The 23,231-nt window shown below is 43.8% G+C and overlaps 1 long non-coding RNA gene across 2 annotated transcripts in view; it reads left to right on the top strand.

Moving 5' to 3' along the window:
- Positions 1–23,231, top strand: part of LOC144827758 (uncharacterized) — a 312,614-nt gene that overhangs the window by 257,292 nt on the left and 32,091 nt on the right. Inside the window, exon 3 of one of the 2 annotated variants that reach the window (XR_013610349.1) lies at positions 20,932–21,122. This is a non-coding gene — a long non-coding RNA (uncharacterized LOC144827758). The remainder of the gene's footprint in view (positions 1–20,931; positions 21,123–23,231) is intronic. The other variant, XR_013610350.1, reaches the window with a different exon arrangement.

Here is a 23,231-nt window from a genome sequence, read left to right as displayed (position 1 = left end):
TTTGAGAAAATAATCCAGCGGCAGTTAAGTAAATTTATTGAAGAAAATTGCATATTGCATGAGACACAATCAGGCTTTAGACCCGGCTTCAGCACTGAGACAGCACTGATTGAGGTGGCAGAGTCAGTGAGGTGGTCGATGGATTCAGGAAACTCAGTGATGCTGGTGCTCCTGGATCTGTCGGCCGCTTTTGATACGGTAGACCACGCAAGGCTGTTGAGGCGACTGGCTGAGGTGGGCATCCAGGATCAGGCGCTGGGGTGGATACAGTCGTATCTGACTCAGAGAACACAGAAGGTGGCGCTGGGGACCGTTTCTTCAACACCCAAGGTCCTCAGCTGTGGCGTCCCTCAGGGGTCGGCACTTAGCCCACTATTATTTAATAGCTACCTGGCTCCACTTTTTACGTTGATTGCCAATTGGGGGGTCAAGGCAATCTCATATGCCGATGACACCCAACTGGTGTTTCCATATTCGGAGGTGTCGGAGGCATCTTTTTCGAGTTTCAAGGGCTGTCTCCAAGACGTAGCTGGCTGGATGAATACAAACAAATTAAAACTTAATGCAAACAAGACGGAAGTGATCTTTTTTGGCAAAGGCTCCCCTCCACCCTTGGAACTTTGGTGGCCGGCGGAGATGGGACAGGCCCCCTCGCCTAGCCAAACGGCAAAAAATCTGGGTGTGCGGTGGGACGATAGTCTGTCCTCTGCCTCGCACGTCCAGCAAGTAGTTGGTTGCTGTCTGTGTAAGTTGAGGAATCTTCGGAAAATTCTACGACTTCTACCAGAGGGCTGCAGAAAAACAGTAATCCATGCCACAGTGACATCAAGGCTGGATTACGCAAACGCCCTCTATCTGGGCCTACCAAAGTACCTAACACAGCGGTTACAACTGGTCCAGAATGCGGCTGCGAGACTGCTAATGTGGATCCCTTTTAAGCATTCGGTCGCCCCGCACCTTCTTTCACTTCATTGGTTACCAGTAGCCAGCAGAATCAAATTTAAGGCACTCACATTGGCCTTTAGATCTCTGTATGGCACCTGCACTAAGTACCTGAAAGCTCGGTTGTCGAGATACATCCAGGCCCGCTCTCTCCGCTCTAACTGCCGCGTTCAGCTTGCAGTTCCACGAGCAAAAAGGGCTCGGCTGGGAGGACGATCTTTCTCGGCCAATGTGGCGGCACTATGGAACACTCTGCCCCCAGCGCTTCAGCAGGCCCCCTCCGAGTCCTGCTTTAAGCAGATGCTGAAGACCTGGCTCTTCACCCAACCGTGCTAGGCGCTTAATTCTGCTCCTTGTGGTCATGCCTGTTCTTCTAGCGCCGGGACACCTCCGTGTGAGGTAGCTGTTCGCACTCTATAAAATATTATTATTATTATTATTTTAAGGACAGAGCATATACACTTTAGCACTAGTTATCAGTGATAATGTTTGGAGAGTCCAAAGGCCAGCAAAAGCAAACTTGGCAAAACAGCAAGTTTGAAGGCAAAATGTTATGGGAAAACCACACCAAGGATGCCAGGTCTAACACGCACCCTCCACCAGCTAAAAGTGGGTAGAACTACCCAACCCCATGGGAGTGCTCATCTATAGGGTGGGAGAAAACCTGAACAGACCAACAGCATTGATGTGGTCTGTTCCAGGGCGGCGATCCACCATAAAGTCCATCTTTATAGTGATGGACCACCTCAATTATTTGGGATTCTTACCCCTCATCTGCAATAGCGGTCTGAGGTGTCTGCAGTCTGTCTGAACCCATAAGTGAGCACCAAACAGGTATGGTTTCAACTTCTTTAGAGCAAAGGCTTCCCTTTCTATCGCACTTCACCTCTGTTCCCTGAGAAGTAACCTCCTACTGATGAAGGCTACAGGTTTATAAAGGCCCTCTTCATTTAGTGTGAGAGTACAGACCCTATACCCCTATGCCACGCTCTGAGGAATCTTTCTGAGAAATGAATTCTCTGGAGAAATCAGGGTCCTTGTGCAAAGGTGCTGTGTACATGGCCTTCTTCAGGGTGTCAAACGCATTCTGGTATGCCTCCATCCATATCACCTACCTGGGCTGCTTGCCAAAAGTCAGCACTGTCAAAGGAGCAACAATGGTGCCATGCCCCTTGAAGAATCTCCTGTAGTATTCAGTGAGGTCTATGAAGGTTCTCACTTCTGTCTGGTTCGTGGAGTGTTCACAAGCCTGAATGGTTTGGATTTTGGATTGGAGGAGCTGCACTGTGCCTCCTCTTACTTGGTGTCCCAAGTAGACCAAGGAACCGCATCATATTTGGCACCTATTGGCTTTGATAAAAAGTTCTTCCCTCTGCAGAGCCTGAAGCACTTACCTAAGGTGGCAGAAATGCTTCTCCAAGTTGGATCTGAAGACCAGAAGGCCATCTAGGTAAGCAGCACTGAAGTTCTCCACCCCAACCAGGACCTGGTTGACCAACCCTTAGAAGGTGGCAGTACCTCTGTTGCTCTAGGGTCAGGGGAAAGACTGATACTCTCCACTGTCCCATCATTCTCCTTGGAAGAAAGGATGCCAGGGAGAGGATCCCTCTCCTCCTCCACTTCATCATCCATGACCAGGAGAATGGTTGCTTTGAACATCTCGAAATGGGGTGTGAGGTGATTGACATGCAAAACTCTTAAAGGGTTCCTGGGAGACTTGAGGTACACCAGGAAGGTAACCTCACTCTTGGGCTCTTTCATCTCATAGGGTCCAGATGAACGGTCCTCTAGGTCTGCTGAAATTTGACCAGAGTGGCCTTCAGGTCATGCCACAGTTTCATAAATTCCTAGCTGGTTTCTAAATTGTCTTTGGCCTTCTTCCAAAAGTGTTTCATCTAAGTATGGAGTGCTAGAATGTAGCTGACCACATCTGGGGGGCGTTCTTGAGAGCTTGCTCCCACCCCTCCTTCAACAGCCTAAGAGGCACTCTTGCAGGGTATCCATACAGAAGTTCAAAGAGGTTGAATCAAAACCCCATCTGCAGTACCTCCCTGTATTCAAACATTTGACATGTCAGGAGGACGACCCGCTACTGTCTCAAGGACTCTGACAGGCCCATGTCCATTTCTTTTAGACTTGTGTTGAACCTTTCAACAAGCCCATTAGTTTGGGGATGGTAGGATGTGGAGAACTTATAAGTTATCGCACATACCTTCCACATGGACTTCATGTATGTAGACATGACATTTGTACCACAGTTGGTACCAAGGTCAGATACTACTTCTTTGTGGTACGTCATATGCATAAACATCCCCATCAGTGCCCTTGTATTCGTGGACGCAGTTACTGTCCACAGAGGTATAGTTGCCAGGTACCAGGTGGCATTGTCGACCAAGACCAGGATGAACCTTTTGCCAAGGGTTGACTTGGGGTCCATAGGCCCAAATGTGTTGATACCCACCCAGTAAAAGGGAGTGTCTACAACAGAAAATGGTTATTAGTGTGCCTTGCGCTTCAGTCTTGACTTGCCACTGGCTTAATGGCTTGGTTGGCAGCGCATGACCTGCAGAGGGCATCTGAAGCCATCCTCATCCAGGGCTAATAAAAGTGGATGACAAGGATTTTAAATATCTTGTCCTGCCCCAGATAACCTGCAGGGGATTATTATGAGCCAGTTCCAGTAGGAAGGGCCTGCAGCACTGTGGAACCACCAATACAGGGGTTGCCCTAGGCTCAGGAACCTTAGGCTCACAATACAGGATACCATTCTCCCAATAAATCAGGTGATCACCAGAGATGTCACCAGTTGCCTGGACTTCATCTTGCCGTAGTAGGCCCTCCAGAGTAGGGCATTCCATCAGCACATTGCAGAACTCCTCTCTAGTGGGACTCATTTCCTTTTGCTAGTTGGTCAATTTAGAAGGGTTCCCCAGGGCAGCAGCGTCCTCCCCTGGAGGTCCTGGTTGTCAACCTGAGACTTAATCTCCGCTGGGACCATTAAACTTTCAGGAGTGGGTTTTCTGTGCCCCTTATGGAAGAAATGCAAGTGTTGAAGTGCACTTGCCCCTGCCCATACTGCTGTGGGTGCAAACACTTTGCTAAACGTTTTTAGGAAACTTTGCTCTATACAATTTAGACCTTCTTCAATACATTACACTGCTCTTTACATCCTCAATTTAACACATTTTATTGTGAATAATTCTCCGCAATCATGACATATTATTCTCATACATTTACGAACAAAAATATCATATTCATGAATAATTGTATTCTTCTTCTGTAAAACAATGATATCAGTAGATATCTCACAATGCATTTCGGGATCAACTGATCCCTTCGTTGGGGGAACTGTAATAAAACATACATTTCAATGTTAAGCATTCAGGGAGAAACTAATAATTCATTGAATTATTTGAAGTGCTGTTTATATGTGAAATTATATACTGCACCAGCACGTTCTCATTCTATGTGTATAGTGCAAACCCTTGATGTGCTTTCCATGTGCTGAACAAAAAAACAAATAAACCACCAAGTGCTACAACAGCATACATGCCAATAGACCCGATTCAGGCTGGAGACTACCGATTTTTCAAGCCAAAAATGGCTTTATTTCAGCTGTCTCCCGCCTGAAATTGAACTTTTTACAATATAAGTCAACGGGGAATTTTCCTTCTCCCGAATTTTTATTTTATATCTCCCGGGTCACTGTCCTAAAATGTTGGCAAGTATGCATCAGTGCAATCTACATACACTCCACCGACCTCTATGTGAAAAGTGCATGAAACAAATATAACCTTTCAAGAACAACTCACTCCTAAAGAACCTGTATATCTCGGTATAGTACCCAGTCCTATACGAGATGGAACTGTCTGTGGGAAACAAATAACATCACATATGTGCCACCCAAGTAATAAATGCTAGAAATAGATGAAGAACACTCAAAGCTTGGTAAAAGTTGAAAAATTACCTATCAGTCCCAAGAAACTCCACTTGTGAAGTCTCGATGTATCCAAACTCTCTTATTCGTCAATAGTACCGTGCCGTGTACAGATGCAAATCACAGATTGTAACCATTAATTATTATCTCCTAAATGTCAATATCACACAATGCTGACCTTAATCCCATTACTCTCACCTCTAACAGCTGCCAATTGTCTCCGCGTTCTCAGTGTATCCCACCCAATCAACTGCTCATCACTAATCACAGGTTCATGAATGCTACTACAAATGCGACTTCAACTACACAACAATATACTCAAACCGGTCATGTGCGCCGATGCGAAGCCCACAAATAATGCCTTAATGAATGTTAAATGTCAAGCACATCCTTCTAAATATTGCAGTCCATGTCTGTGGTTCTAGAGTGATATGAAAGCTTCAAGTATGTATGTGAATTGAAACATGCCTAAAAAACACAATAACAACGTGTGCAAGAAAACAAAGATGTGTACAAACATTCTGCATAACTCTGGAATCTAGATAAACACATAAACATTAATCCATATAAATCTGTCTATAGAATAAAAAATCTGAAAACTAGCGCACTGTTGTAAGATCATTCTAAATGATGTTATGTATAGGTGTGAAATTAAAGGTAACAGTTCATGTCTAATTTGTCATTTAATCCAGCAGGAATTATGGTTTTGAGATGTTTTATCCACTATATTTCCCTTTGCGATAACCATTTGGCATTGTCCCTTTCGGGAATTAGGGTTATTTTTTCAAGTGTTAAGAATCTCAATTGTGCTATTTTGTGATTAGACTCCATCCAACGCATGGCCAAACGTGAACTAGGATTTTTGTTTCGAATGAGGCTCTTATGCTCTGTGATTTTGATTTTAATTTTTCTTTCTGTTTTCCCTACATACATTTTACCACAGGGGCATTTGATGCAATAAATCACAAACATGGAGTTGCAATCCGTTGTGTCACATAATTTGATGGTCTTTCCTGTTTGAGGGTGTGCCTTTTGCCCACGATGTTATTGCAATGAACGCAATTGTGGCATTTTTTCATGCCCGATTCTGTAACACTCGGATTTGGTACTTTCTTGGTTAACAGTTCCTTGATGTTTCAGCTCCTGATGTAAGCAAATAAGGTTTTTTTTGTAAACAGACCTTTAAAATCTGATTTACTTTGGAGCAATTCCCAGCAACAGTTGAGAATATTTTTGATGTGATTAGACCTAGTGTAAAATTTAGAGACAAAGGCCATCCAGTCTTGTCCTTTTTTCACTTTAGTTTGTAATAGGTCACTTCTGGATACTTTTTTTTCCGCTCTAGCCTCAGCTGCAGAGATTACTGTTGTGGGGTATCCTCATACTTGAAATGTGTTCTTTTGTTGATGAATTTCCCTTACTACTGCTTGTGGTGTCAATGAAATTCTCTTAATTCCTAACATTTGTGAATAGGGCAAATTCTGCAAAAGAGCAGGTGGATGAAAGCTAGTATACAACAGAAAATTGTTGCGATCAGTTTTTTGGTGAGAGACAGTGGTGACTGGCTTTCCTTATGTTTTGAAAATGAACACATCCAGAAATTAAATTTGATTGTTGCTGATCTGTTGAGTAAAATGTATGTGAGAATTCTTTAGGTTCAATTCACTTATTTTTTTGTCAATTCGTCATCTGTGCTGTTTCAAATCAAAAGAATATCGTCGATGAAATGTCTGTAGAAAATCAAGTTGACTTGCCAACCCGGATCTGATCAAATATGGTCTACCTCGAACTTAGACATGTATGTGTTGGAGTACGCTGGGGCTCCGGCAAAACCCATCGATGCCCTTTGCTATTCCTCTATTTGTCAGACACCTGGGCCATTCTTCCAGGCTCCAGGTCCTCCTGACTACTCTCTCAGGTGAGCATGGGCCGTGTAGTCAAGCATACTCACTCAAGCAACCCTGCCATCTTCAGGTATGACCTTATCTCCACCTCTTTCCAGAGGTCGACATGCATGGATGGACTCACAGGTACCCTCACGAAACGGAGACCCCGCCACTCAAAGGGAACCAGAATCACTGATAGTGACTCCCATGGTTGTTGGCAGCAATAACCTTGTGGACTGCATTAGGGACTACCTGGTCTGAGGTCACCAAATGACATCTGACAGTTGTCATGGTGGCTCCGTTGTCTTTCAGAGCCGCCAACCACTGACTGTTGGTGGTGACCCACTGCCAGTATTTCCTAATGCTCCTAGGCATGTGATCTCTCTAGACCATCTCTCCGCCACTCATTGGTACTAGGGTAACCTCTACAGTACCCCTCATACTATCTGGGGCAATCTTTTCCCCAAGTGGTACACTATCCAACAACGGTATTTGCCTACCAGCGCAGGGCGGTGCCCACCTTGGACACTTAGTATTCCCCTTGTAGTGCCCAACCTGTTGCCACTCGAAGCACTTTGGAGGTGCCTTCCTTGAGGACTTATTATCAAGGAACCACTTATTTGTCTACTCGGGCAGGGATTGGGAGTGACTTACAAATAAATTAGACTGTTTTAAGGAGTCAGCACAAGTACTTACAGTGGTAAAGTGTGCCGAGTCCTGAGGTCAACAAAAATGCAATCATCAAATCAGGAGGTTTGAAGGCAAAAAGTTAGGGGAAAAACAAACCAAAGATGCCATGTCCAACACACTTCCACACAACTTCTAAGTTAAGCCTGTCTGCTCTGTGCCACAGCTACCAGGGGGATTGAGCTTAGCTTTAGTGACCCAGACAAGGATTGTGTTTGTTACTTAAGGTGGGTTGTCAAACCATAAACTAAGAAACCAATATGTTACATCCTGGGTACTTTAAATACTTTTAGATTCCATTCTTCTTCCTTCTCATTGCATAGGTGTACCTTGGGTTTACAAATTGGGTCTCTAGTTGGCAGTAGTTTGCACCCTGTCCAAATAGGGACCCTCACTCTAGTCAGGGTAAGGGAGTCACACAGCAAAGATACCCCCCCCTGCTCACCCCCTTGGCAGCTAGGCACAAGCAGTCAGGCTTATATCAGAGGCAATGTGTAAAGCATTTGTACTCGCACACACACACACACAGTAAAAACACTACAAAAGTAGTCCACACCCATTTAGACAAATAGCCAATATTTATCTGAATAAAACAAGACCAATTCAACAAAAGTCCAACATACACAAGTCACAATATCACTTTTAAACAAGTTTGCAAGTTTAGTCCAAAGAAATCAATGGATGTAATTGTTTAAGCTCAAAGTACCTGACATGCTTCAAAAATCAAAGATGGTGCAAGGTGCAGGGGAAGTGAGGCACCGGAAAAAGCGATGTGTCAGTTCCCTATTACACAGGGCATGAGATGCGTTGGTTCCTTACTGGCAGGGGAGCGGATGCATTGATTCCTTACTGCTGGGCAGGGGAGATGATGCATTGGTTTGTGGAATGCGGCCTCCGTTCGATTTTGAAGCTGCAAGGCAGGCGCTGTGATGATTCTTCAGCCGCGAGCAGGGGCTGCATCAGAGTCGGAGCGGGTGCTACGGACGTTGGTGGCACGGTGTTCGGGATTCACACAGTGGTGATTATTCCAATGTACTGTGACAGCAAGCTGGGGCCTGTGGTGAAAGCTCTGGTTGATGTTTTGAATGAGAACCACACTTTGGTGCAGGCAGAGGCGATATAGCAATCTTTTGCAGTGATGAGTCAAGAAAACAGGTGCTAGGAGTCGATGTGTGGATTTTCTCTTTAAGATCACCAAAGCTACACTTCTATCGGCTTATGAATTTAGATATGGCACCTATAAGCAAGTCAGGACTCCCAGCAAAAAAGCTCAAGCACTGGTAGGTGAAGCCTATGATGGTCCTGAGACTTCTTAACAGGAGATTAGCATGCACAAGCCCTTGGAGAACCTTTGACTCAGAATGTAGAAAGCAAAGTATAGCCCTTTCACTCTAAGTACAGATGCAGCAAGCAGCAGGCCAGCACAACAAAGCAAGAGACAGAGTGGCAGTTCCTCCTACAGCATCTAGCTTTTTTTCTTGACAGAATGTCTTCAATCCAGAAGTGTTTTGAATTTGGATTGTCAGAGGCCCAATACTTATACCCCTTTCTGCCTGTGAACTAACCAAACTTCAAAGGAAGGATTTTGTAGTGCACAAGAACCTGCCTTTGCCTGACTTGGTTCCAGACACACTACATGGGGGGTGGAGGCACCTTTGTGTGAGGACAAGCACAGCCCTTTCCAGGCGTCAGTGACAAATGCATCCACCACTTTAACTCAGAAAAGCCCATCAAACTAGTGATGGGCCATCAGGATATGCACCTCTGCTCCCTCTGCTTGACTGTCCAGAGTGAATGAACAAGAGCCTATCTGTCAGCCAACCCAGATGTATATTCTACAGACAGGCTGAGGCACATAATGGTTAAGCAAAAAAAGCCAACTTTTATAAAATTGGCATTTTAAAACATGCTATTTAAAAACCAACTTCACTCAAAGATGTATTCTTAAATTGTGAGTTCAGAGACCGCAAACTCCAAATCTCTACCTGCTCCCAATGGGAATTTACACATACATTTATTTCAAGCAATCCCTATGTTACCCAATGGGAGAGATAGTCCTTGAAATAGTGAAAAACAAACTTAGCAGTATTTCACTATTACGACATGTAAAACACACCAGTACATATCCTACCTTTTAAATACACTGCACGCTGCCATTGGGGCTGCCTTGGGGCTGCCTTAGGTATGACTTATTTGTAGTAAAAGGTAAGGTTTGGGCCTTGCAAGTGGGTGCACTTGCCAGGTCAACATAGCAGTTTAAAACTGCACACACAGCCACTGCAGTGGCAGGTCTGAGACATGTGTGCAAGGCTACTCATGTGGGTGGCACAATCAGTGCTGCAGGCCCACTAGAAGAATTTGATTTGAAGGCACTGGGCAAACCTGGTGCATTTTACTAGGGACTTGTAAGTAAATCCACTATACCAATCTTGGATAAATCAATCACCAATACAATTTACACAGGGAGCACTTGCACTTTAGCACTGGTCAGCAGAGGTAAAGTGTCCAGAGTCCTAAAACATCAAAAACGAAATGCAGCATACTGTTAAAAACACAGGAGGCCAGAAGCAAAAAAGACAGAGTAAAGCATGACAAAATATGCCAGTTCTAACACTTGGATTTTGTTACCTTTCTGTTGGTGGCAAGTTCTGTCACATAGAAAGAAATTTGGTTGGAATCAGGGATGTGACATTTAGTGCATTTATGTGGTTTTAAGTCTGCAAGGTAAATTTGACGTTATTTCCTTAATGAAGTACATATTAATTAAATTAATAAGATAGGACCCGCAAAGGTATAATACCATTTGAGCTTAAGAAAAACATCACAACCGCTGCAGACAAGTCTGAGAGTTTGATAGGGCTGGGAAAAGATATAGAATGAGAGGTTTGTATTCGCTTTCTGGGCACTCCTTTGCCCTTTCTGAAAGTAAAGCATCAGTTACTGTGAAATATAGTCCAGCCACTGCACATGATGAGTCCATGATATAAAGTTACTAAGGCGACTTGCTGACGGGCACTCGGTGTATTGTGATTAGATTTTCAAGATGTTGTACGTCGGATAAACCAAGCATCACCCTTTTCTGTTATGGATAAATATCATTTTATTGACTCAATGCTTATAATCTCCTTCAACTACAATTACGGACACCCTCGGTTGAAGCTAAATTCCTGGAGCTCGATCAGCAGATGTCTTACATTTTTAGGATTTGGGAGTCACTTGAGGGTTTGTGGTCCTGTAATAAACATTAACAAGCTGTACAACATCAAGACACTGTGCAGAGTGGTAAAAAAAAAAAATATATATACAATAAAAAAAAAAGGCACGATGGTGGTGGTGTAATTGCACTGACACGCGTATCGCAGTGCATGCACATGCCAGTGGAACGATGACGGCTTTAATTTTTTATTTACCAATCAGAGATGCCACTCGTGTTGATAAATGAAGAAAACAAGCATTTGCAATGCAATAGGTCTCGCATTATGAAAGTTTGAGCTATTGGTCTTGTAAATGACAATTCTTTTATTTATGTGTTGATTTTGAAAATAGCTAAATTAATAGCTTTGTCATTTTCAATGCCAATAGTTATAACTTTCGCACATGTGACGACTATAGCATTTGTAATGCAACATGTTTTGTATTTACGTGACTTAGATGTATTGATATTACAAATAGCAACGGCTTTTAATTTTTTTAAATAATTAATACTTAAATAAAAGTGATTGTAATTTATATTGTCAATAGCTTAAACTTTTGTAAATAATGTTTGTGAAGATTATGTTCAGTGTATTTTATTGTGATGAAAATCCAAGAACAGAAGTGAAATAACACATTTTTGTGACATTTGTAATAAAGCTTGAAACATTGAGAGAACATAATTGAACCAGTTGTTGTTGAATGGTTGCACAGATTGATGCTGTTATGGTGCTGAGTGATGCTGGGATTGCGCTGAGTGGTGCTGTGGTGGTGCTGAGTGATGCTGTGGTGGTGCTGAGTGATGCTGTGGTGGTGCTGAGTGATGCTGTGGTGGTGCTGAGTGATGCTGTGGTGGTGCTGAGTGATGCTGTGGTGGTGCTGCTGAGTTCTCTCTGCAACTGCACTCTGCAACTGCACTCTGAATCTGCACTCTGAATCTGCACTCTGAATCTGCACTCTGAATCTGCACTCTGAATCTGCACTCTGAACTCTGAATCTGCACTCTGCACTCACAATCTGCACTCACAATCTGCACTCACAATCTGCACTCTGCACTCACAATCTGCACTCTGAAGCTGCACTCTGCACTCACAATCTGCACTCTGCACTCTGAATCTGCACTCTGCACTCTGAATCTGCACTCTGCACTCTGAATCTGCACTCTGAATCTGCACTCTGAATCTGCACTTTGAATCTGCACTCTGCACTCTGAATCTGCATCTGCACTCGGAATCTGCACTCTGCACTCTGAATCTGCACTCTGCACTCTGAATCTGCACTCTGAATCTGAACTCTGCACTCTGAATCTGCACTCTGCACTCTGAATCTGCACTCTGAATCTGCACTCTGAATCTGCACTCTGAATCTGCACTCTGAATCTGCACTCTGCACTCTGCATCTGCACTCTGCATCTGCACTCTGAATCTGCACTCTGAATCTGCACTCTGCATCTGCACTCTGCACTCTGAATCTGCACTCTGCACTCTGAATCTGCACTCTGAATCTGCACTCTGAATCTGCACTCTGAATCTGCACTCTGAATCTGCACTCTGCACTCTGAATCTGCACTCTGCACTCTGAATCTGTACTCTGAATCTGCACTCTGCACTCTGAATCTGCACTCTGAATCTGCACTCTGAATCTGCACTCTGAATCTGCACTCTGCACTCTGCATCTGCACTCTGCACTCTGCATCTGCACTCTGCAATCTGAATCTGCACTCTGAATCTGCACTCTGAATCTGCACTCTGAATCTGCACTCTGAATCTGCACTCTGAATCTGCACTCTGAATCTGCACTTTGAATCTGCACTCTGCACTCTGCATCTGCACTCTGCACTCTGAATCTGCACTCTGAATCTGCACTCTGAATCTGCACTCTGAATCTGCACTCTGAATCTGCACTCTGAATCTGCACTCTGAATCTGCACTCTGCACTCTGAATCTGCACTCTGAATCTGCACTCTGAATCTGCACTCTGAATCTGCACTCTGAATCTGCACTCTGAATCTGCACTCTGAATCTGCACTCTGAATCTGCACTCTGCACTCTGAATCTGCACTCTGAATCTGCACTCTGCACTCTGAATCTGCACTCTGAATCTGCACTCTGCACTCTGAATCTGCACTCTGAATCTGCACTCTGAATCTGCACTCTGAATCTGCACTCTGAATCTGCACTCTGAATCTGCACTCTGAATCTGCACTCTACACTCTGAATCTGCACTCTGCACTCTGAATCTGCACTCTGAATCTGCACTCTGCACTCTGAATCTGCACTCTGAATCTGCACTCTGAATCTGCACTCTGCACTCTGAATCTGCACTCTGAATCTGCACTCTGCATCTGCACTCTGCATCTGCACTCTGAATCTGCACTCTGAATCTGCACTCTGCACTCTGCATCTGCACTCTGCACTCTGAATCTGCACTCTGCACTCTGAATCTGCACTCTGCATCTGCACTCTGCACTCTGAATCTGCACTCTGAATCTGCACTCTGCACTCTGAATCTGCACTCTGAATCTGCACTCTGCACTCTGAATCTGCACTCTGAATCTGCACTCTGCACTCTGCACTCTGAATCTGCACTCTGCATCTGCACTCTGAATCTGCACTCTGCACTCTGAATCTGCACTCTGAATCTGCACTCTGAATCTGCACTCTGAATCTGCACTCTGAATCTGCACTCTGAATCTGCACTCTGAATCTGCACTCTGCATCTGCACTCTGCACTCTGAATCTGCACTCTGAATCTGCACTCTGAATCTGCACTCTGCACTCTGAATCTGCACTCTGAATCTTCACTCTGAATCTGCACTCTGAATCTGCACTCTGAATCTGCACTCTGAATCTGCACTCTGAATCTGCACTCTGAATCTGCACTCTGAATCTGCACTCTGAATCTGCACTCTGAATCTGCACTCTGAATCTGCACTCTGAATCTGCACTCTGAATCTGCACTCTGAATCTGCACTCTGAATCTGCACTCTGAATCTGCACTCTGAATCTGCACTCTGAATCTGCACTCTGAATCTGCACTCTGCATCTGCACTCTGCATCTGCACTCTGAATCTGCACTTTGCACTCTGAATCTGCACTCTGCACTCTGAATCTGCACTCTGCATCTGCACTCTGCACTCTGAATCTGCACTCTGAATCTGCACTCTGAATCTGCACTCTGCACTCTGAATCTGCACTCTGCACTCTGAATCTGCACTCTGAATCTGCACTCTGAATCTGCACTCTGAATCTGCACTCTGAATCTGCACTCTGAATCTGCACTCTGAATCTGCACTCTGAATCTGCACTATGCACTCTGAATCTGCACTCTGCACTCTGAATCTGCACCCTGAATCTGCACTATGCACTCTGAATCTGCACTCTGCACTCTGAATCTGCACTCTGCACTCTACACTCTGAATCTGCACTCTGAATCTGCACTCTGAATCTGCACTCTGAATCTGCACTCTGAATCTGCACTCTGAATCTGCACTCTGAATCTGCACTCTGAATCTGCACTCTGAATTTGCACTCTGAATCTGCACTCCGCACTCTGAATCTGCACTCTGCATCTGTACTCTGCACTCTGAATCTGCACTCTGCACTCTGAATCTGCACTCTGAATCTGCACTCTGAATCTGCACTCTGAATCTGCACTCTGAATCTGCACTCTGCACTCTGAATCTGCACTCTGAATCTGCACTTTGAATCTGCACTCTGAATCTGCACTCTGCACTCTGCATCTGCACTCTGAATCTGCACTCTGAATCTGCACTCTGAATCTGCACTCTGAATCTGCACTCTGAATCTGCACTCTGCACTCTGAATCTGCACTCTGAATCTGCACTCTGAATCTGCACTCTGCACTCTGAATCTGCACTCTGAATCTGCACTCTGAATCTGCACTCTGAATCTGCACTCTGAATCTGCACTCTGAATCTGCACTCTGAATCTGCACTCTGAATCTGCACTCTGAATCTGCACTCTGAATCTGCACTCTGAATCTGCACTCACAATCTGCACTCACAATCTGCACTCACAATCTGCACTCTGCACACTGCACTCTGCACACTGCACTCTGAATCTGCACTCTGCACTCTACATATGGTATGTTATGCTTACATACGTTCCATATATTATCCATGTATATGCCACATTTAGTTAAGAATATATGTTCTGTTTAGTTACATTACTTTGTTTGTATACCCTTTTATGCTGCTCTAAAGTTATTTCAATGGGTGAAATGCGGAGCCTGGGTAGCAGGAAGGAGAAGATAAGAGAGTGCATCGAGTGCGGACTTGTGAGCAAGCGCCTTAAGCCATCAGGATTCTACTTCAAGGCACGTAGACAGGGTCTTAATACCCAATGATACTCGTAAAGGTAGCTACAAAAAATGGCGTTAGGTTGTGCACACACCCTGCAAAGATGCGTGTAGCGCCTGAAGTCACAAGTTGAACCTGGTGTTGTTCGCTACAATAGACGATAGTTATCAGTGAGGTTTGTTCCACCATGAAACGAAAGTTGGCTGCCGAGAGTAACAAGGCAGTGCTGGGAGGGGGGCTGCGCACCAACTGAAGTGCTCTGGTTGCACGGCCTGCGGCCGTGTGAATTGATAAGCCTTGAACGGCCTGCAGCCGTGTGAAGTGATAAGCCTTTGAAGTATGGGAGTGTGGGAGGAGTGCTGCTACGGCCTGGGGGAAGCTGGCTGGGGAGGGGGAGGAGAAATTAATGTAAGGCTGTGGGGAACAGAGTTTATGGCCCAAAAGCGCGTGCCTGTGGCCACGTGAACTTCAAGAAAACTGCAAGGAACGAAGCCCTTGGTTTGACGAGGATTTCGAGCACTTGAATTCTCTATCCCTCAATGCGCTTGCGCGCATTGTAGGTCACGAGACCTAAAAAATAATCAGCATCAGTTAAAAAATACAGGATTGCAGATGTTGTTGTTTGGCGGTCATGGAGGAGGGGGAAAGCAACACATGGAAGGCAGATCGGAGAATCACAAAAGGGGAGAACACCACAAAAGCAAACGGATGACAGAAAGCAACATGCAGCATGGGCTGGAGGGAGAGACGCGCACAGATGAGAGAAAGCAGCACGAGGAGGGAGAAAAGCACACAGAGGAGAGAAAGCAACATGCAGTGAAGGGAGATAGCTGCAAAGTACTTGCACTTCTGGAGTGCTTAAGCAAAACAGAAATGAGAGAGAGCGTTATAGGTGGTAAAAAGCACATGAACGAGAGAGACAAACATGGAGCAGGAGGGGGGAGAGAACCACATGAGGAATACAAAACACTTGAAGTCTTGGGGAGTACTTGAGCAAAAACAAAACAGTAGCTGACTAAAAACAAGCATTGGCATAACCAATAGGTCTCACCTTTGGAACCTTATAAGTGTTTAGCCTGAGCTATTGGTTTTGCCAATGTGTTTAAGGTATGTTGTAGAGCAGTATGGCTGCTGTGCAGCATGTTGAAAAGGTACAATAAAAAAGAGTTATAATCTTTTTTGTTACCTTATATATACCCAAGAAGACAACATGTACAACTGGACGTCCCTCTTAGAAAATCAAGGTTAACATAAAAAATGTGTTATAGCGTTTTTGTAGTTTTCTGAATGCAAGCAGTGTAAAGATACAAGTTATCCAATCGAAAGTATGGTCATGAAGCTCTGCTCTAGTTGAGGGTACAACACAAAAAGAGGAAAGTTATTAAAAAGCAATAAAGCAGATGAGATGGACAAGAATGAAAAGCACTAACAAACAGCGGACTGACCCAAAGCCCACAATAGGAATATATCCGAATTTATTTGAGACAGTAGGTCTTTGACAACAAACAACTAAAGCTGCTTTACGGAAAGACCTTAAAAGGAAAGTATGGGGTGTGATTTGGGATCTCTACAAGTATGCAACACACACTCAGAAAAGGATTCTACCATTGTTTGTGGGTCTCATTCTTAAGTAAATGAATAAATCTGCATCCAAAAATATGACATCATCTGTCTGTACAGTTAGTTATTTTGAAAATTCTCACCACTAATGAGCGCTGTTCATGCCTTGGAGAGCCTTGCTCTGTCTCTACTGCACCTTGATGTACAGAGAGCGTGACTTACCATGTGCAGTGAAACATTGCCTGGCTTAAGGTGGTAGCGTGTGTGAGGTGAGGTGTACATTGTACAGGTTATGGTGTACCTATAATTCCAAATGTTCTTCGTTTAGAGATTTCAAGCTGTTACATTGAACTAATAAAAACGCAGGCCCATGCCCCTTTCTTTCAGTGTTTTCTTACTTTGCTTTTCTTTAGAATTCGCTGCTCTAGCCAGCAGACATCTGATGATGCTGGTGTTCTGTAAATATGCGGCGCTGCAAATGTGACTGCTATCATTGTTAATATAAATAATTCCATACGTAGCAATAAAATGCAATAGGTCTCGCATTTACCCGAGTTTGAGCTATTGGCATTGGCATTGTAAATGACAATGTCTTTTATTTATGTGTTGGCTTTTAAAACATAAATAAAAGCCAATGTAATTTACAAATCCACTAGCTCAAACTATAATCATCCACATTTGTAAAGCGCGAACAATCACCCATAAGGGTTTCTAGGCGCTGGGGGCCGTCGGGAAGATTAAGCAAGCTATTGCCCAGAGTCACATGGTGCTGGGCTAGCCTGCCACCGGAGCCGGGGATCGAACCGTGACCCCCAGATTCTAGCGTCAGTCGCTCTGGCTGTGGCGCCACACCTCTCCCGCTCGTGTAAAGGCAAGACGTCTTGCATTGCAAATGCTTGTTATAACTTTTTATCGATAATAATGCGAATTGCGAGGGCTCACAGTGCAGTAACAGCAACTGTGAGGAAACACAGACAGATAGATCTCACGAGACCGGACACCGGTTGCAAATTGTTATTTTTCCCACAGCAGTGGGTAGATCACAGCACCATGTGAGAAATGCGGGGTGGAACAAAGCAAGACAGACTCCCCAGGTGTACAAGAGACTTCCAACAGTCCGAAAATAGGTAGAAATGGAGCAAACTGTGTATGAAATGGAAGGGAGAGTTCAAGGGGTGCCGTGTGAGCCGGAGCGGAGGGGGCGGGGTGCAGGAGGCAGCAGATAACCTGATACTTGACAGGTTTCGTCTTATCGGAGGGTTAGCTATGGGGGGGTGGCCCTGAAGTGAAGGATGAGGTCCAAGGGGGCACAGAAGGGAAGAAAAGCTGGGGGCTACAGAAGGGTAGAGAAGCTGGGAGCCGGTCCCCTGTCTTATTAGATGACAGAACAAGCTAGGGCAGCTGGGTTAAAGTCCAGGGGCGAGAAGTCCACCATTAACAGTTGTTCGATTAATAGGTTTTTGCAGCATCAACAGCAAAAACAGCTTCCCAATATAAAAGATGAAGATGAAACAACAAAGAAATAAAAAAAAGACCTGCAGCATGGAGAATAGAAAAAAAAACAAGGCAGCAAAGATACACAGAGACAGTGTGCTGTAAACAAGTGGCAAGGATAGATCTTTTCACGGATCGGTGCACATTGGGTGCTGTTGTTTGGGGATGGTGCCTGCACGCTGATGATGCTTGGAAAATATGCAGGATTAGGGACTCTGCACTGCATATCTTTTCATTTTTCTGAATATTTTATTAAAGCTGTATCTATTTGCTATGTGTAACAGAAATGGCAACTGACACTAATTCGCCATGAACCACCATAGAAAACACAGCAAGGCTGTCATGCATATTTGCTCTGACACCTGCAGGTGCTTTCCGCCACCAGGTGGTAGCAAAACACAACAGGAGAGAGGGTTTACAATGGGAAACATGTGATATGTTAAGCAATGACTTCCTTCTGTTACCAAGAGAACAAGCGCGGCCACGCTAATTAGAAACAGATGCCCCTGCGTGCCGGTGCACCATCTCTCAAGGTGGATGCGAACACAAGAGCACAAGAGTTAGGAAAGTGCAGACCGATTCCAAAAGGTAATCTCCTGGACAGCGCATCTTTTCATTTTTCTGAATGTTTTATTAAAGCTGTATCTATTTCCTTTGTGTAACAGAAATGGCAACTGACACTAATTCTCCATGAACCACCGTAGAAAACACAGCAAGGCTGTTGTGCATATTTGCTCTGACACCTGCGGGTGCTTTCCACCACCAGGTGGCAGCAGAACACAACAGGAGAGAGGGTTTACAATGGGAAACATGTAATATGTTAAGCAACGACTTCCTTGTGTTACCAAGAGAACAAGCGTGGCCACGCTAATTAGAAACAGATGCACCTGCGCGTCGCTGCTCGCTCCCTCAAGGTGGATGCGAGCACAAGAGTTAGGAAAGTGCAGATCGATTCCAAAAGAGCATCTGCTGGACAGCGCATGTGCGCTGCGCTAGGCTCGATCTAATGAGCAGTGGAAGCGCACAAGTAAAGAGGCTATACTCCAGGGAAGAGGCGAGCAAGCGGTGGACAACCCTAGCCATCGAATAAGAAGCAAGCAAATGAAAGTGACAATAAATTCAGCCAATAGTAAGCAATGGGTGAGCCTTAAGCCCACTGTAAGTTCTTGGTAACCTGAAAATAGGTATTTTGCAACCAGGCAGCTTGGACTGCCTGGTAGGCTCGACCTATGAATCATCATTTGTTTACCAAACTTAAAAGTTAGAGGCACTTGCCGCATGTCCAATTGCTGAGGTCAATTTTTTTAAAATAAGCAATTCATATCAATGTTATTCCAGGTCGTCAATCCACTATGCAGTCTGCCCTTGATGTGCTTGCTTGACGGGAACTTAACCCCTTGGCTGCTGCCGTCGGCCAACGGTCGTCACGTACACTACCTTGGTAGTGCTGCGAACATCCGTTGGCCGACGGTGCCCCACCCGTTTTTCGAACGTTCAGCACTGGAGCTGAACGTTCGACGCAGGCAAGGTGTTAAAAGCCCTATATCCAGTCATATAAACTGGGTATATTGCTATTGTTTCTTGGAATACATATATATTGAATGATTACCAACACATTTATGCCAATCTGAGGTGTGTAACTTTTGTGAGATAGCTACAGCATTCTAAGGGTCAGATGTTCAAAGTTTTGGAAGATAAATTCCAAATTGCTATTTTTTCTGAATCGCAATTTGGAAAATACTATTCTTAATGTATCATAGTGACACTTCCTTCATTAGTGACTTGGTATGATTTGCATTCACAATTTAGTGATTTCCTAATACTGAATTGGTAAATTGTTAATGGATATATATGATCGCAAATTGAGAAAGGCGTTTACGAGAGCAGATTGATGACATCACAATGAGGAACTGCTTTCACACATGTTCTCTAAAGTACACAGAATTAGAGAGGAAGGCAAGCAATGTGAGTTTAGTATCTTGCTTTTGAAGCAACTTTGTAACATCATGCTCCAAGATGAGCCTGAAAAGAAAACTGGTGGCCACAAAAGGAAGATGAAATTGAGAGGCTGTAGCCTTACGGTTAGAGCTGCTGACTTTGGAGCTTGGGAACTGGGATTGAGCCTCAACATCCTGTGATTCTGGGAAAATCATGTAATCTCCCCCACCTAACAATAATGAATCTGTCCTTCTGTAACATAACTGGTGCTTATGTAAGCACTCCAATACCTTCGGGTCGAGGTTGCGCTATATAAATCTGCAAAAAAAAAATCTGTAAAAAAGGATCTGGAGGTGCTCACTGAAGAATGTGTTAGTCATCATTATGCGTTTTTTCAGAAAAACGAATTTCACGTTCCTGACTGAAAGAAATAAAAATTGGAAGGCCATCCAGGACAAAACAATCGCTGTGGGAGTGGCATAGGAGATAAGAGTGCAGTGGTAAGATTTGTGTTCACGCCCAAAAGAAAAAGTGTATAATAGACTTTATGAGGCTCATGGAAAAGGTGATGGCCCCTCAACCAAGGCACTTCCCACACCTCCGGAAGACTTAATAGAAAGCACCTTTTAGTCAGAGAATATATTTGTGCTTTCACAAATCAATACCTCTGTCCCACCCACTTCCTCCAAAGAGGAGGGTGAAATTATGAAATAATTCCTTGTAAATTATAGTAATAATCCAAGATAGATGTTGTGCCAGTAGCATTTGGAAAAAATCCAGATCAATGCATATTATTAATGTTATGATGCATTCTGGGATATGAAGTGCAAACACTTTAGGCTTGTTTAACTCCTAACATTTTTTAAAAGCTGTAAAATATATTTATGCATTTTAAAAAACAAATTTACAGCCCTTTTAAAAAAAGAAATCAGTATTAATTTAATTGAAAAAAAATGTTTTGCTTTAATTTTCAGCATACTAAAAACGATTTGTAAATCTCACAGAGGTCCCATCGACAAAAGGTGAAGATTCCTAACAGGAGCCACTTAAGACACTCCGTCTACCATGAAAGAAGATCATCCAACCACACCAGCACCAACACTATCCTTGCAATGCAGACACAGAATACCAGTCTCTCCTGTGCCAGATTTCCCTCAGGAGTCAGGTGACCTGTTAACAAGTTTGATAACAACACATCCTCAATGCTGGCGGTGCACCGCCTATAAAATAAGAACATACAATTGCTTAATACATAGTTTACATGAATGGAAACTTTGGCAACATCAAAGGTGGTTAGGTAAGCTAAGTAACACAATTGAGGATGGGCAAAACGTGATTGATGATAATTTTAAGAAACTAAAAGAGGCTGTAACAAATTTATGTAGAGTTTTACAACAAGAAAATATCAATCATAAGTGCAGCCACCATCCGCTTTTGTGCCAATTTAACAGGTGAACAACCTTTACAACGAAACTTTTACAACGCACTACCATTACAACGCGGTCATTACAACGCAAACCATTACAACGCATTGCGCTGGGGGGCGCTATAGGATAGGGAATAAGTTTAATTTACTATCCAACACCTTCCCTAGTGTCCACGGGGACTGGTGTTGGAATAGTAAATTAAACTTTTCACTATCCAGCACCCCAAAGCGCTATGCGTTGTAATGGATTGCGATGTAAAAACCGCGTTGTAAAGGCAGGCGTTGTAATAGCCTGCGTTGTAACGTCATACATCCGGTTTACAAGGTCTGTTCACCGGTTGACAACCTGTTAATAGCACTTTAGCATGCTGCACCGTCAACAGCAGGTAGGGATGGAACACTGCAGTGGGGATGCTGCAAGTGGCCTTGATCAAGTTAACTGTGCTTTAGGAAATATACAAACCTCGCACAATTCATCAGGGGAACACTGATAGAAAGAAGGTTGAACATGCGGAATTCAATGCCTTAAATACTAATTCTCTTATGTTATGCCTTCATTCCAAGTTGAAAAATCAGAGTAGAAAGTACCACACCTGCTAAGCATGGCAGCCTATCATAGTAGTACATACTAAGTATGGTAAATACCATAACTTATTTTATATAAGTTAGAATCAGGGACAGAGCCCATAAGCCACCTAATGATGCTTAATATAATGACCTGTACCTACTTCTGATGCTTAAGTATGCCTTTGGCAGGCATGCTAAAATAAAGGCCATTGATTGTATAAATGTTGTCTTTGAGCTTCACTTATACATTCAGATTAGTTACACAGTAAAAAGTATCAATGCAAGCTTCCCTCACAGCCAGGTTATTTACATCATGAACAGTAGCAGGCCAAGGCTCGCTAAAATCCGGAACAGGCACAAGACGTGCAAACGTCCCTTACACAGAGAAAAGGCACAAAAAGGTCACCAGTAGGGCACGCGGCCTTGCACTACACACAATGTGTACATTGCAGGCATCAGTCTAAACTTTCTAGCTAGATGAAACATACATCAGACTCTTTCGCATAAAAATTGGACATACATAGACAACAGCAGTATAATTTTCCTCACACAGAGCACAAGCAATAGAGATGCTAGCATCATCAGAAGTACAACTGGGAATTTGCACGTAGGCTGCCATTTTGAACCTGTGCTCTGTATGAGTGAAGGGAAGTTTGCCTTGCTAATGGCATTCACATACCTGCTCCATGTGAGAGTGAAGTATGCACTGTTGCTGTCAGCAGTGTGCTGGCTGATACCACTTGACACCGCCCATAAGGGCCTTTTTGTGTTGTGGAGTACAAAGATTTATGTATCAGACATAAGTACTCTCTAACAATACACACTCTGTTTGGGAGCCAGCCGAGGGAACTCAGGTCTTGTGAAAATTGATTTCTTGCCTTTTAAAACGCAAAGCCAGCGTTTCCACATAGTTTTTATAATACGTAGTGTCTGTAGTAAGTAGACAGGAATAGCGGGCAAGGCTCTCTCAAACTTCGAGCAGGTAGAACAACACGTACAAACTTCCCCAACAGCATTCATTTTAGGTTAGGAATGATGTATCTTTTCTAAGGCACTCTAGTTCCTATAGTGCAAGGGTTTGACATGAGAGTGGGAGTCCAGACAGGCCAGGTTTCAATACCCCTCGACTGATGAAAGGATGAATGAGGGATGTTAGCTTCATTTGATACCATATGATATGGAATTCAGAGTATATAATTGGTTTTATGCAATTTCAATTAGAGGAATTGTCATTTTTATAGTTGTCTGGATATAGGCGTTATAAGGATATATAAATCTTGT

The sequence above is a fragment of the Lissotriton helveticus genome, chromosome 4_1, assembly GCF_964261635.1.
Source record: "Lissotriton helveticus chromosome 4_1, aLisHel1.1, whole genome shotgun sequence".
Taxonomy (NCBI): Eukaryota; Metazoa; Chordata; class Amphibia; order Caudata; family Salamandridae; genus Lissotriton; species Lissotriton helveticus.
This window is presented reverse-complemented; position numbering and strand designations above follow the sequence as displayed.